We start from the raw sequence: 15,500 nt of genomic DNA on the forward strand, positions 1-15,500 counted from the left end.
GGCTCTCTGACCAGTATGCATACCTAAATAATGTACATTAGAGCTGATTTCTTCTATTCTGTTTATTACAATGTACAGTACACTGCTGTTTAAACATTTAAAAATATACCAGAAATATTATAAATGGTGCAAAGGTGACATTAAAACAGTATCAAAGATGGGTGACACAAATCCACTACCATTATAGTATGCTCCTCACTTAGCGACAAATTCATTTACTGACTTGGTCTTAGGAACAGAATTCCGTCGTCTTTTTGTGATATTTATTATGAATTAACTGAGTAAATTTTAAGTACAGCACAGGCTAAGTTCAGCCCGAGATGCTATGCATACCATGAGCCTTAATAATAATAATAATAATAATAATAATAATAATAATAATAATAATAATAATAATAGGTAGTAGGTTGGTAGACAGCAACCACCCAGGGAAGTACTACCGTCCTGCCAGATGACTGTGAAACAAAAACCTGTAACTGTTTTGCATGATGGTAGGATTGCTGGTTTCTTTTTCTGTCTCATAAACACGCTAAGATAACAGGGATATCTTGCTACTCCTACTTACACTTTGGTCACACTTCACAGACACGCACATGCATATATATATATACATACATCTAGGTTTTTCTCCTTTTTCTAAATAGCTCTTGTTCTTTTTTATTTCTTCTATTGTCCATGGGGAAGTGGAAAAGAATCTTTCCTCCGTAAGCCATGCGTGTCGTATGAGGCGACTAAAATGCCGGGAGCAATGGGCTAGTAACCCCTTCTCCTGTATACAATTACTAAAAAAGAGAAGAAGAAAAACTTTATAAAACTGGGTTGCTTAAATGTGCGTGGATGTAGTGCGGATGACAAGAAACAGATGATTGCTGATGTTATGAATGAAAAGAAGTTGGATGTCCTGGCCCTAAGCGAAACAAAGCTGAAGGGGGTAGGAGAGTTTCAGTGGGGGGAAATAAATGGGATTAAATCTGGAGTATCTGAGAGAGTTAGAGCAAAGGAAGGGGTAGCAGTAATGTTAAATGATCAGTTATGGAAGGAGAAAAGAGAATATGAATGTGTAAATTCAAGAATTATGTGGATTAAAGTAAAGGTTGGATGCGAGAAGTGGGTCATAATAAGCGTGTATGCACCTGGAGAAGAGAGGAATGCAGAGGAGAGAGAGAGATTTTGGGAGATGTTAAGTGAATGTATAGGAGCCTTTGAACCAAGTGAGAGAGTAATTGTGGTAGGGGACTTGAATGCTAAAGTAGGAGAAACTTTTAGAGAGGGTGTGGTAGGTAAGTTTGGGGTGCCAGGTGTAAATGATAATGGGAGCCCTTTGATTGAACTTTGTATAGAAAGGGGTTTAGTTATAGGTAATACATATTTTAAGAAAAAGAGGATAAATAAGTATACACGATATGATGTAGGGCGAAATGACAGTAGTTTGTTGGATTATGTATTGGTAGATAAAAGACTGTTGAGTAGACTTCAGGATGTACATGTTTATAGAGGGGCCACAGATATATCAGATCACTTTCTAGTTGTAGCTACACTGAGAGTAAAAGGTAGATGGGATACAAGGAGAATAGAAGCATCAGGGAAGAGAGAGGTGAAGGTTTATAAACTAAAAGAGGAGGCAGTTAGGGTAAGATATAAACAGCTATTGGAGGATAGATGGGCTAATGAGAGCATAGGCAATGGGGTCGAAGAGGTATGGGGTAGGTTTAAAAATGTAGTGTTAGAGTGTTCAGCAGAAGTTTGTGGTTACAGGAAAGTGGGTCCAGGAGGGAAGAGGAGAGATTGGTGGAATGATGATGTAAAGAGAGTAGTAAGGGAGAAAAAGTTAGCATATGAGAAGTTTTTACAAAGTAGAAGTGATGCAAGGAGGGAAGAGTATATGGAGAAAAAGAGAGAAGTTAAGAGAGTGGTGAAGCAATGTAAAAAGAGAGCAAATGAGAGAGTGGGTGAGATGTTATCAACAAATTTTGTTGAAAATAAGAAAAAGTTTTGGAGTGAGATTAACAAGTTAAGAAAGCCTAGAGAACAAATGGATTTGTCAGTTAAAAATAGGAGAGGAGAGTTATTAAATGGAGAGTTAGAGGTATTGGGAAGATGGAAGGAATATTTTGAGGAATTGTTAAATGTTGATGAAGATAGGGAAGCTGTGATTTCGTGTATAGGGCAAGGAGGAATAACATCTTGTAGGAGTGAGGAAGAGCCAGTTGTGAGTGTGGGGGAAGTTCGTGAGGCAGTAGGTAAAATGAAAGGGGGTAAGGCAGCCGGGATTGATGGGATAAAGATAGAAATGTTAAAAGCAGGTGGGGATATAGTTTTGGAGTGGTTGGTGCAATTATTTAATAAATGTATGGAAGAGGGTAAGGTACCTAGGGATTGGCAGAGAGCATGCATAGTTCCTTTGTATAAAGGCAAAGGGGATAAAAGAGAGTGCAAAAATTATAGGGGGATAAGTCTGTTGAGTGTACCTGGTAAAGTGTATGGTAGAGTTATAATTGAAAGAATTAAGAGTAAGACGGAGAATAGGATAGCAGATGAACAAGGAGGCTTTAGGAAAGGTAGGGGGTGTGTGGACCAGGTGTTTACAGTGAAACATATAAGTGAACAGTATTTAGATAAGGCTAAAGAGGTCTTTGTGGCATTTATGGATTTGGAAAAGGCGTATGACAGGGTGGATAGGGGGGCAATGTGGCAGATGTTGCAAGTGTATGGTGTAGGAGGTAGGTTACTGAAAGCAGTGAAGAGTTTTTACGAGGATAGTGAGGCTCAAGTTAGAGTATGTAGGAAAGAGGGAAATTTTTTCCCAGTAAAAGTAGGCCTTAGACAAGGATGTGTGATGTCACCGTGGTTGTTTAATATATTTATAGATGGGGTTGTAAGAGAAGTAAATGCGAGGGTCTTGGCAAGAGGCGTGGAGTTAAAAGATAAAGAATCACACACAAAGTGGGAGTTGTCACAGCTGCTCTTTGCTGATGACACTGTGCTCTTGGGAGATTCTGAAGAGAAGTTGCAGAGATTGGTGGATGAATTTGGTAGGGTGTGCAAAAGAAGAAAATTAAAGGTGAATACAGGAAAGAGTAAGGTTATGAGGATAACAAAAAGATTAGGTGATGAAAGATTGAATATCAGATTGGAGGGAGAGAGTATGGAGGAGGTGAACGTATTCAGATATTTGGGAGTGGACGTGTCAGCGGATGGGTCTATGAAAGATGAGGTGAATCATAGAATTGATGAGGGAAAAAGAGTGAGTGGTGCACTTAGGAGTCTGTGGAGACAAAGAACTTTGTCCTTGGAGGCAAAGAGGGGAATGTATGAGAGTATAGTTTTACCAACGCTCTTATATGGGTGTGAAGCGTGGGTGATGAATGTTGCAGCGAGGAGAAGGCTGGAGGCAGTGGAGATGTCATGTCTGAGGGCAATGTGTGGTGTGAATATAATGCAGAGAATTCGTAGTTTGGAAGTTAGGAGGAGGTGCGGGATTACCAAAACTGTTGTCCAGAGGGCTGAGGAAGGGTTGTTGAGGTGGTTCGGACATGTAGAGAGAATGGAGCGAAACAGAATGACTTCAAGAGTGTATCAGTCTGTAGTGGAAGGAAGGCGGGGTAGGGGTCGGCCTAGGAAGGGTTGGAGGGAGGGGGTAAAGGAGGTTTTGTGTGCGAGGGGCTTGGACTTCCAGCAGGCATGCGTGAGCGTGTTTGATAGGAGTGAATGGAGACAAATGGTTTTTAATACTTGACGTGCTGTTGGAGTGTGAGCAAAGTAACATTTATGAAGGGATTCAGGGAAACCGGCAGGCCGGACTTGAGTCCTGGAGATGGGAAGTACAGTGCCTGCACTCTGAAGGAGGGGTGTTAATGTTGCAGTTTAAAAACTGTAGTGTAAAGCACCCTTCTGGCAAGACAGTGATGGAGTGAATGATGGTGAAAGTTTTTCTTTTTCGGGCCACCCTGCCTTGGTGGGAATCGGCCGGTGTGATAATAAAAAAATAATAATAATAATAATTTTTGGACTTGATTCCTGGAGATGGGAAGTACAGTGCCAGCACTCTGAAGGAGGGGTGTTAATGTTACAGTTTTATAACTGTAGTGTAAGCATGCCTCTGGCAAGACAGTGATGGAGTGAATGATGAAAGTTTTTCTTTTTCGAGCCACCCTGCCTTGGTGGGAAATGGCCGATGTGTTAATAAAAAAAAATGATAATTTTATTTTAGCATGATACATGTTTGTACAAAGGAGTATAACAATTGGGTGAACATGTCAAAAGCCCCTTTATGTGCAGAGCATTTCAGGCAAACTTAAGACTAACTTAGTATTAACCCTTTGAGGGTTTTCGTCGTACTAGTACGTCTTACGCGTAGGGGTTTTTGACGTACAGTGGACCCCCGCATAACGATGGCATCGCATAGCGATTTTTCCGCATAACGATTACTTTTATCGCAAAATTTTTGCCCCGCATACCGATTAAAAACCCGCATACCGATTTTCGTCCGAGACGCGTCCAATGTGCCCTCAGCCAGCCTCACATGTGCCGCTCCGTCCCATTGTTTACCAGCCAGCCTCCGCGGTAACATCCAAGCATACACTCGGAATATTTCGTATTATTACAGTATTTTCGGTGCTGTTTCTGGAAAATAAGTGACCATGGGCCCCAAGAAAGCTTCTAGTGCCAACCCTGTGGTAAAAAGGGTGAGAATTAGTATGGAAATTAAGAAAGATTTTGAAGGGTTTGGGGCTAACCCTGAGAAGCCTATGCCAGTTGTGGAATCCATTGTGCCTACTTCAAAGATTAAGGAAATGTGTGCAGAGTGGGTTGAACTGCAAACCTTTATAGATGAAAATCACCCTGACACAGCTGTTGCAAGCCGTGCTTGTGACTATTTCAATGACAATGTTATGGCCCATTTTAGGAAAGTCTTGAATGAACGGGAGGTACAGAGCTCTATGGACAGATTTGTTGTGCGACAGAGGTCCAGTGACTCTCAAGCTGGTCCTAGTGGCATTAAAAGAAGAAGGGAAGTAACCCCAGAAAAGGACTTGCTACCTCAAGTCCTAATGGAAGGGGATTCCCCTTCTAAACAGTAAGAAGATAATGCTCTCCCCTCCTCCCATCCCATCAATCATCACCAGATCTTCAATAAAAGTAAGTGTCATGTAATTGTGCATGCCTTTTTCAGTTTGTGTGTATTAAAATTAACATTTCATGTGGTAAAAAAAATTTTTTTTCATACTTTTGGGCGTCTTGCACGGATTAATTTTATTTCCATTATTTCTTATGGGGAAAATTGATTCGCATAACGATTATTTCGCATAACGATGAGCCCTCTTGCACGGATTAAAATCGTTAACCGGGGGTCCACTGTACTAGTACGCATAAATTCTAGCGGCCTCAAATCTAGTGGGAGAAAGCTGGTAGGCCTTCATACGAAAGAATGGGTCTATGTGGTCAGTATGCACAGTCTAAAAAAAATCCTGCAGCACACAGTGCGTAATGAAAAAAAAAAAACTTTGACCATTTTTTTGGAATAAATCAGCGACTTTGCAGTGTATTTTCGTATGGTATTTATTGTTGTATTCTAGTTTTCTTGGTCTCATTTTATAGAATGGAATACATATTACAGAAATTGAGAAGATTTTGGCTGGTTTTACAATGAAAGGTGCCTTGAAATTGAGCTCAAAGTAGCAGAAATGTTCGATTTTTACCAAACTTCAAAAGTAAACAAATCGTGCCAAGCGTGCAATACACCTCAACTGGTGAGTCTAATATTCTTTCACAAGTGTACCAATAATATTTATACCATTTTTTACACTAATGCAGTAGTCTGCATAACAGTAAATCTTATATTTTTTGTGAGAATAAAAATTCAAAATGGAAAGCAAAAGAATATAAGAGGGACCTTGAGAAGTGACTAATGACTAGAGGAAATGTCATTTTAGTGCCAGGAATGTCTTTCTTGTTTATTCTGGACCCTATTCGGAAACTGGCATCTTTTGAAATTTGTGTGAAATTGGCAAAATTGCTAAATTCTGACCACTGTACTGGATAGTTGAATTTCATAAATGGGTGGTTTCTTGCACCCATTCGATAGAAAAAATGGAGTTCTAGCGAAATATTCATGTTTTTTGTCGACTAGTACACCGAAATTGGCCGAAAATGGGGCTCAAAATGGGCAAAATCGCCGATGCGTAAACATCGCTGAGACAGCTAACTTTGCGATAGCATAATTCCGTAAGTTTTCTATCAAATTTCAAACTTTTGGTGTCTTTATGATCGGGAAAAGATTCTCTATCTTTTCATAAGAGAAAATAATTTTTTTTTTTTTAAATTTGGCCGACCCTGAGAACGAGTTTCGGAGAGGGCCTGTCGACCCTCAAAGGGTTAATAAGGCAATAACAGTGCTGTAATTTGTATATATGGTCATTAGATGTGTTACAGGTCAGTTTAATGTATATTCTGTGCAGTAATACTGAAATTTAGATTAGTATCCACATTTTATTTGACCAACATTTGAAATAACCTCCACAATATTATAGCAAATTATTTTACTACAACTTCCAACAAATTGTTCTTACAAAAAATTACAATAGTAGTTATAAGTTTATTTTAAGGCTGCCCAAAATGTTACTTTAAGGCTGCCCAAAATGTTATTTTAAGGCTGCCCAAAATGTTATTTTAAGGCTGCCCAAAATGTTATTTTAAGCCTGCCCAAAATGCTCTGAATCAATTGTAACCCATACTTCATAGAAATAAAGTTTACTACTATTTATTATTTAATGGGCCTCAATTTAGCAGACTTCAGAAATATGGGACAAAATTTACTGAGTTAACTGATGTGAAAACAAACAACAAAATCCACTGGCTACAAAAATGTTGGCACAACAATCTCATCAACATTACCAGCCAACTTCTCTCCCCATTAATCTGTTAAATCAAGGGGTCATTAATTCTCATTTCATGCACAAGGTGATGAACAACTGATCTGATGCTACATTTACTGCTTATGTCAAAGACAAAGACAAAGAATTATTTCTTTGCAAAGGTTACAATGTGTAATTACATTTTTGATGAGTTAGGTACAAAGAAAGTCACTATCATGCCAGAGCATTTATGGCAGACGAATCTACCGCATTTAACTGTATTCTTTTGTACTTCACTGTATCATGTTCAAATGAATAAATAAATAAATAAATAAATAAAGTCTACATACTTAAGTCTAGACAAAATGAAAGTGGTTAATTTGTAATTATACAATATTTAATCTTATTACTAATGCAAGGTAGTAAAAATTTGAAAGTTTATAAGATTAATAATTTTGATGTTACCTGGAGTATACCTGGAGAGGGTTTCAGAGGTCAACGCCCCGGCGACTCGGTCTGAGACCAGGCCTCGTGGTGGATCAGCGTCTGATCAACCAGGCTCTTACTGCTGGCCGCATGTAAACTGACGTACAAACCACAGCCCGGCTGGTCAGGTACTGACCTTAGGTGCCTGTTCAGTGCCTTCTTGAAGACAGCCAGGGGTCTATTGGTAATTCCCCTTATGGATGCTGGGAGGCAGTTAAACAGTCCTGGACCCCGGACACTTATTGCGTTCTCTCTCAGTGTACTTGTGGCACCCCTGCTTTTTTTTTTTTTTGGCCGAATGTTGCATCTTCTGCTGAGTCTTTTGCTTTCATAGGGAGTGATTTTCATGTGCAAGTTTGGTACTAATCCATCTAGGATTTTCCAAGTGTATATAATCATGTATCTCTCGCCTGCATTCCAGGGAATACAAATCAAGGGACTTCAACCATTCTCAGTAATTTAGGTGCCCTATCATACTTAAATGTGCCATGAAAGTTCTTTGTACACTCTCCAGATCAGCAATTTTGCCTGCCTTGAAGGGAGCAATTAGTGTACAGCAGTATTCCAGCCTAGAGAGAACAAGCGATCTGAAGAGAATCATCATGAGCTTGGCGTCCCTTGTTTTGAAGGTTCTCATTATCCATCCTATCATTTTCCTAGCAGGTTCAGTAGATACATTGTTGTCGTCTTTGAAGGTGAGATCCTCTGACATTATCACTTCCAGGTCCTTCACATTACTTTTTTGCTCTATTGTATGGTTAGAATTTGTTGTATACCTTAATACAGTTTTAATTTCCTCAAGTTTTCCATATCTGAGTAGTTGAAATTTCTTTTCACTTAACTTCAAATTGTTTTGAGTGGCCCATTTGAAGATCTGGTTGATGTCCACTTGGAGTCGTGCGGTGTCTTCGATGGGGGTCACTGTCATGGCAATTCGGGTGTCATCCACAAAGGAAGACACTGAGCTATGTACTATTTGTCTGGAAGTTATAGATCCATCTACCAACTTTTCCTGTTATTCTTTGATCACGCATTTTGTGTGCTATTACACCATGGTCACATTTGTCAAAGGCTTTTGCAAAGTCTGTGTACACTACATCTGTATTTTGATTATCCTCTACAGCATCCAGGACCTTGTCATAATGGTTTGGTAGCTGGGACAGGCAGGAGCGACCTGCTCTATACCTGCGTTGCCCTGGGTTGTGTAACTGATGGGTATCTAGGTGGTTGGCGATTTTGCTTCTTAGAACCCTTTCAAATTTTTTTTATGATATGGGATGTTAGTGCTATCAGTTCTTTGCAATTGCTTTACTGCCACCTTTGTAGAGTGGAGCTATGTCTGTTGTTTTTAGTGAGTGTGGGATGACCCGTGTCCATGCTCCCTCTCCATAGAATGCTGAACACATGTAACACTGGCTTCATGCAGGTCTTGATGAACATGGAGTTCCACAAGTCTGGGCCTGGGGCAGAGTGCATGGGCGTGTCATTTATTGCCTTTTCAAAGTCTTGTGGTGTTAGGATAATATCCGAAATTGTTGAGATGACCAAATTTTGGGTTTCATTCATAATGAATTCATTTGGCTTGTTGACCCTTAGTCTGGGTAGTGGCTCACTGAACAATGAGTTGTACTGGGACTTTAGTATCTCACTCATTTCTTGGCTGTCATCCGTGTATGTCCCATCTCACCTAAGCAGAGGCCCAAACTGGATGTTGTTTTTCCCTTAGATTTGGCATAAGAGAAGAAGTTTTTTTTTTTTTTTTTAAATTTCCTTTATGGCTTTTAGTTCTTCCTGTGATTCTTGTCTCCTGTATGATTCCTTCAACTTAAGTTTATTAATATAAAGTGTAATAAGGTCACTATTTTGCCATTATATTCCCTAGCTCATTTATTTGATTACCACTTTATTTGTTCACCACAAATTTTTTTAGTCCCTTTATATTGTCTCCTTTATTTTAGCTTTAAAGAACTACCTTAGCTCAAATTTTTACATTTGTTAAAATAATTCAGGTGCTATTTTATAGCTTTAGAATATTTACTTTGTCCTTTGTCTTATACTTAATTCTAACTATAGATTCACTATAAATCTTATGATAACAAGCACTGATCCTGATACCAACCTCTTATTGAATGACTTAAATGAATCAAACAGTAACTGTAATTACTACACAGCAGAACAATCAAAGGCACTTCTCAGAGCCAACAACAACATAACTGTCTTTAACTGCAATCTCAGATCTTTAAGCAAACACTATGATGACCTCATAGCATTACTAAATTCCCTGCATGCCAGTATATCCATCATTACTCTCACTGAAACCTGGTTAAAGCCTGATACTACAGATGTCTATGCCATTCCTGGTTACACAGCCATACACAACTGTAGGCCAGATCAACAAGGGGGTGGCACAGCTATATACTACTCAGACCAACTAGAATATATCACTAGTACTTGCACAAGGGATGAACATGGGGAATATATAATAGCTAAATTCAAATCCAAATACCTACAAAAACCTCTCACAGTGATAAACATCTACAGAGTACCACAGTCAAACATTAGCCGTTTTAATGAAAACCTAGGAAGTATGATAACTGATGCACGCATGAACAAAGATCACTTACTATTTTCAGGTGACTTCAATATAAATCTCCTGCAAGACCAGGACCCACACGTCACTGAATTCACATACACTATGAGTAACTCCATGTTGCTACCAACAGTAACAAAACCTACAAGAGTTACAGAGACTAGTGTTTCCCTACTAGACCACATCTGGACCAACACCATATTCCCTTTAAAATCAGGCATAATCACAGATAATACTACAGACCACTACCCTACCTTCCTCATAACAAATCTTGGCAAATTACCCCAAGACACTACTAAAGTCACCTTCAGACTTCACAATGAGACAGCCATTAATAACTTCACAGCAGCAGTGACAAACATTGACTGGCACACTGAGCTAGAAATCTATACAGATATTGACGAATGTATTAATAATTTTCTAAAAAAGATCCAATACCTCTATAACAAGCACTGCCCTAAAAAAAACTAAACAGATGACAGCTAAAAGACTGAACAGTCCCTGGCTAACACCCAGCATCCTCAAATCCATAAATACAAAGCACCTATACGAAAAACAGTACAGAATGGGTCACATAACCAGAGACCAAACAAAACGTTACTCGTCAATCCTAACCAGCCTGATAAAAAGGGCTAAAAAATTGTATTATGAGGACAGATTATCCAACTTACGAGGTGATATAAAAAAGATCTCGAAAACCCTATCAGAAATTCTAGGAACAAAAAAGATATCACGAAATAGCGAAATTAAATTAACAAAACCAGATGAGCCCCAACTCCCACCAACTGAACTAGCAAACAGACTCAATGATTTCTTCTCCACTATAGGAAAAAACCTTGCCAATAAAATCCTGAGCTCAGAAACCCCACCCAGTGACTACCTCACTGGCAACTACCCGAACACACTGTTCCTAGCTCCGACTAACCCAACTGAAGTTTCCCTCATTATCAACACACTAAAAAACAAGACAGGAGATTTAAATACATTACCACCCTTTATATGCAAAAAAGCATCTCAAGTGCTATCACCAATCATTGCAACACTCTTTAACAAATCCATTGAATCCTCTACCTTCCCTGCAGTTCTCAAAATAGCAAGGGTCACCCCGATCCATAAAGGAGGAGACCAAACAGACTTGAATAACTATAGGCTAATATCCAACTTACACCCTCTCTCTAAAATTTTCGAAAAGTTAATTCATAAGCGAATCTATTCCTACCTCATCTCCCACAACATACTCAACCCCTGTCAATTTGGGTTCAGGCCTAATAAAAATACTAATGATGCTATTATACACATGCTAGAACATATATACACTTCAATAGAGAAAAAAGAAGTCTCACTGGGGATCTTCATTGACTTACGTAAAGCTTTTGATACAGTTGACCATGACTTGCTCCACATAAAATTGTCGCACTATGGTATAAGAGGGCACTCCCTCAACTACCTAAAGTCATACCTCAGCAACAGAAGCCAATATGTGTACACAAACGGGGCAAACTCTTCCGCACAGCCAATTACAGTTGGTGTCCTACAGGGAAGTGTCCTAGGCCCTCTTCTCTTTCTCATATACATAAATGACCTACCAAATGCATTGCAACTACTCAAACCCACACTATTTGCAGATGACACTACATACATACATACATACATAGCCCCACTCCACAAAGGGGGCAGTAAAGCAACAGCAAAGAACTACAGACCGATAGCACTAACATCCCATATCATAAAAATCTTTGAAAGGGTCCTAAGAAGCAAGATCACCACCCATCTAGAAACCCATCAGTTACACAGCCCAGGGCAACATAGGTTTAGAACAGGTCGCTCCTGTCTGTCTCAACTATTGGATCACTACGACAAGGTCCTAAATGCACTAGAAGACAAAAAGAATGCAGATGTAATATATACAGACTTTGCAAAAGCCTTCGACAAGTGTGACCATGGCATAATAGCGCACAAAATGCGTGCTAAAGGAATAACAGGAAAAGTCGGTCGATGGATCTATAATTTCCTCACTAACAGAACACAGAGAGTAGTCGTTAACAGAGTAAAGTCCGAGGCAGCTACGGTGAAAAGCTCTGTTCCACAAGGCACAGTACTCGCTCCCATCTTGTTCCTCATCCTCATATCTGACAGACAAGGATGTCAGCCACAGCACCGTGTCTTCCTTTGCAGATGACACCCGAATCTGCATGACAGTGTCTTCCATTGCAGACACTGCAAGGCTCCAGGCGGACATCAACCGAATCTTTCAGTGGGCTGCAGAAAACAATATGAAGTTCAACGATGAGAAATTTCAATTACTCAGATATGGTAAACACGAGGAAATTAAATCTTCATCAGAGTACAAAACAAATTCTGGCCACAAAATAGAGTGAAACACCAACGTCAAAGACCTGGGAGTGATCATGTCGGAGGATCTCACCTTCAAGGACCATAACATTGTATCAATCGCATCTGCCAGAAAAATGACAGGATGGATAATGAGAACCTTCAAAACTAGGGAGGCCAAGCCCATGATGACACTCTTCAGGTCACTTGTTCTATCTAGGCTGGAATATTGCTGCACACTAACAGCACCTTTCAAGGCAGGTGAAATTGCTGACCTAGAAAATGTAGAGAACCTTCACGGCGCGCATAACGGAGATAAAACACCTCAATTACTGGGAGCGCTTGAGGTTCCTGAACCTGTATTCCCTGGAACGCAGGCGGGAGAGATACATGATTATATATACCTGGAAAATCCTAGAGGGACTAGTACCGAACTTGCACACGAAAATCACTCACTACGAAAGCAAAAGACTTGGCAGACGATGCAACATCCCCCCAATGAAAAGCAGGGGTGTCACTAGCACGTTAAGAGACCATACAATAAGTGTCAGGGGCCCGAAACTGTTCAACTGCCTCCCAGCATACATAAGGGGGATTACCAACAGACCCCTGGCAGTCTTCAAGCTGGCACTGGACAAGCACCTAAAGTCAGTTCCTGACCAGCCGGGCTGTGGCTCATACGTTGGTTTGCGTGCAGCCAGCAGCAACAGTCTGGTTGATCAGGCTCTGATCCACCAGGAGGCCTGGTCACAGACCGGGCCGCGGGGGCGTTGACCCCCAGAACTCTCTCCAGGTAAACTCCAGGTCTCACCCGAGCCCAGTCACACTAGCCAATACTGTAAATACCGAATTACAGAAAATATCTACCTGGATGAGGACTAACAAACTCACTCTAAACATTGACAAAACCTACTTCATTCAGTTTGGTAACAGAGCTACAGATTTTTTCAATTCAATTCAATTCAAGTTTATTCTCTATAAGGGTTACAATGTGGGGTTTACAGGTTTTGGGTATTGTGTGGTTTACATGTTATAAAATACTAATTACAGAGGGGGCCACTAGGACACCTAACATGGCTAGGCATTTCGGGCAGACTTAGATTAATTCTTAACATTAAATCCTTACAGATTATGGTATTAAGGCAAGGTGACTACATCATAATTTGTGAGTTTAGCAATGTGAATGTTTTTTGTTTTGGCACAATACAAAGTGTCTATATTGGAGTATCATAGGCAAACTTATGACTAGTTAGGATTTATTATTTTAAGATTAAGATAAGTATTTCTGGGTTTATAGTCAGTAGGTGAGTGAGTGTAATTGTGAACCACCAGGTGGTTATCATGTAGTTAGTTGTCGGGGTGTATCAGGGAGATAAGATGTTTTCTAACTGTAGTTTTGAAAGTGATGAATGTGTCAACAGTTCTAGAGTTTTGAGGTAGGGTGTTCCACATTTTAGGTCCTTTGAAATACATAGAATTTTTGTAAAGTTTTAGTCGAACACGGGGAATGTCATAGAGATGTTTGTGTCTGGTGTTATGCCTGTGGATCCTGTCATAACTATCAAGAAAGCATTTTAGGTCAAGGTTAATATTGGAATTTAAGGTCCTGTAGATATAGATTGCACAGTAGTAAGTGTGGATGTTCTGAACAGGGAGTAAGTTTAGATCTATGAAGAGTAAGGGGGAGGGGGTGTTGCCAGGGATGGGATTTAGTGATTATTCTTACTGCGGCTTTTTGTTGAGTTATTATTGGCTTTAGGTGTGTTGCTGCAGTTGAACCCCAAGCACAGATAGCACAGGTGAGGTATGGATATATAAGTGAATGGTATAGTGTGAGAAGGGCAGTTTGCGGCACGTAGTATCGTATCTTGGAGAGGATCCTCACCGTTTTGGATACTTTTTTTGTTATATGTTGGATATGGGTGCTGAAATTTAGGTTGTTGTCGAGGTATAGGCCAAGGAATTTGCCCTCATTATGTCTGGCAATTAGAGTGTTGTCAGTCTTAATGTTAAGTTGCGCAACACCTGCTCTGCTACCAAACATAATATACAGTGGACCCCCGGCTTACGATATTAATTCGTTCCAGGAGGCTGTTTGGGTGCCGTTACCGAATGAATTTGCTCCCATGAGAAATATTGTAAATTAGATTTATCTGTTTCAGACCCCCAAAAATACACTTAAAAAAGCACTTACAAAAATACACTTACATAACTGTTCGAGTTGGGAGCTGACCGTAAGTCAGGGGTCCACTGTAGTAGGTTTTGCCAGTGTTAAGTGTAAGTTTATTGGCTGTCATCCAAGTCGACATTTTGAGCAGCTCCTCGTTAACAATGGTGTTGAGGGTGGCAGGCTTAGGGTGTCCCTCTTAACATAATGATAAACGGATCACCTATCACAAAACTCACAGAGGGAAAATTCTTAGGAATCCACCTTGATAATACACTCAAATTTCAAACACATATACAACAAATTTCCAAAAAAAATTCCAAGACCGTAGGCATACTATCGAAGATACAGTACTATGTTCCACAATCAGCCCTCCTGGCCCTATATCACTCACTTATTTACCCCTATCTCACCTATGGAATTTGTGCATGGGGCTCAACAACAATAAACCATCTCAGACCACTAATCACCCAACAAAAGGCTGCAGTCAGAATGATAACAAATTCCCACTACAGGCAGCACACTCCACCAATATTCAAAACTCTAAACCTACTCACAATACAAAACATCCATACTTATTACTGCACCTACTACATACATAGAACACTTAACTCTGATATAAACCCTCCCCTCATACGTCTCCTTACCAACCTCAACAGAACACATGACCATAACACAAGGCACAGATCACTCTTTGACGTTCCTCATGTCCATCTCACGCTATGCAAAAACTCATGCACATAAAAGGCACTAAAATCTGGAATTTATTACCTGTGAATATAAAAGAAACACTGTCTATTTATAAATTCAAGTCTCTTCTAAAAATCACTTACTCACCCACAACTAAATAAATACTGAATAATTGTATCTCATAAATTGTATCTCGTAAATGTTCCTCATTATTGTATCTCATAAATGTCTAACCTGTGACCCAGGTTAGACATTTATGAGAATACTCCATTCTACTGAATGCACAGCAACACAGTAAATGACCATATGACCTGTCTTTGTAATACTCATTTGTGCTAAATTGTTATCTGTTTACAATAATGTTTTTACCACTGAATATATC

At 39.7% G+C, this 15,500-nt stretch overlaps 1 protein-coding gene across 9 annotated transcripts in view; it reads right to left on the minus strand.

The window, feature by feature from the left end:
• The window catches only part of LOC128703476 (uncharacterized), a 171,388-nt gene that overhangs the window by 148,437 nt on the left and 7,451 nt on the right, over positions 1-15,500 (minus strand). The gene's annotated exons all lie outside the window — the stretch shown is intronic.

This window comes from Cherax quadricarinatus, chromosome 31 (genome assembly GCF_038502225.1).
Source record: "Cherax quadricarinatus isolate ZL_2023a chromosome 31, ASM3850222v1, whole genome shotgun sequence".
NCBI classification, from domain to species: Eukaryota; Metazoa; Arthropoda; class Malacostraca; order Decapoda; family Parastacidae; genus Cherax; species Cherax quadricarinatus.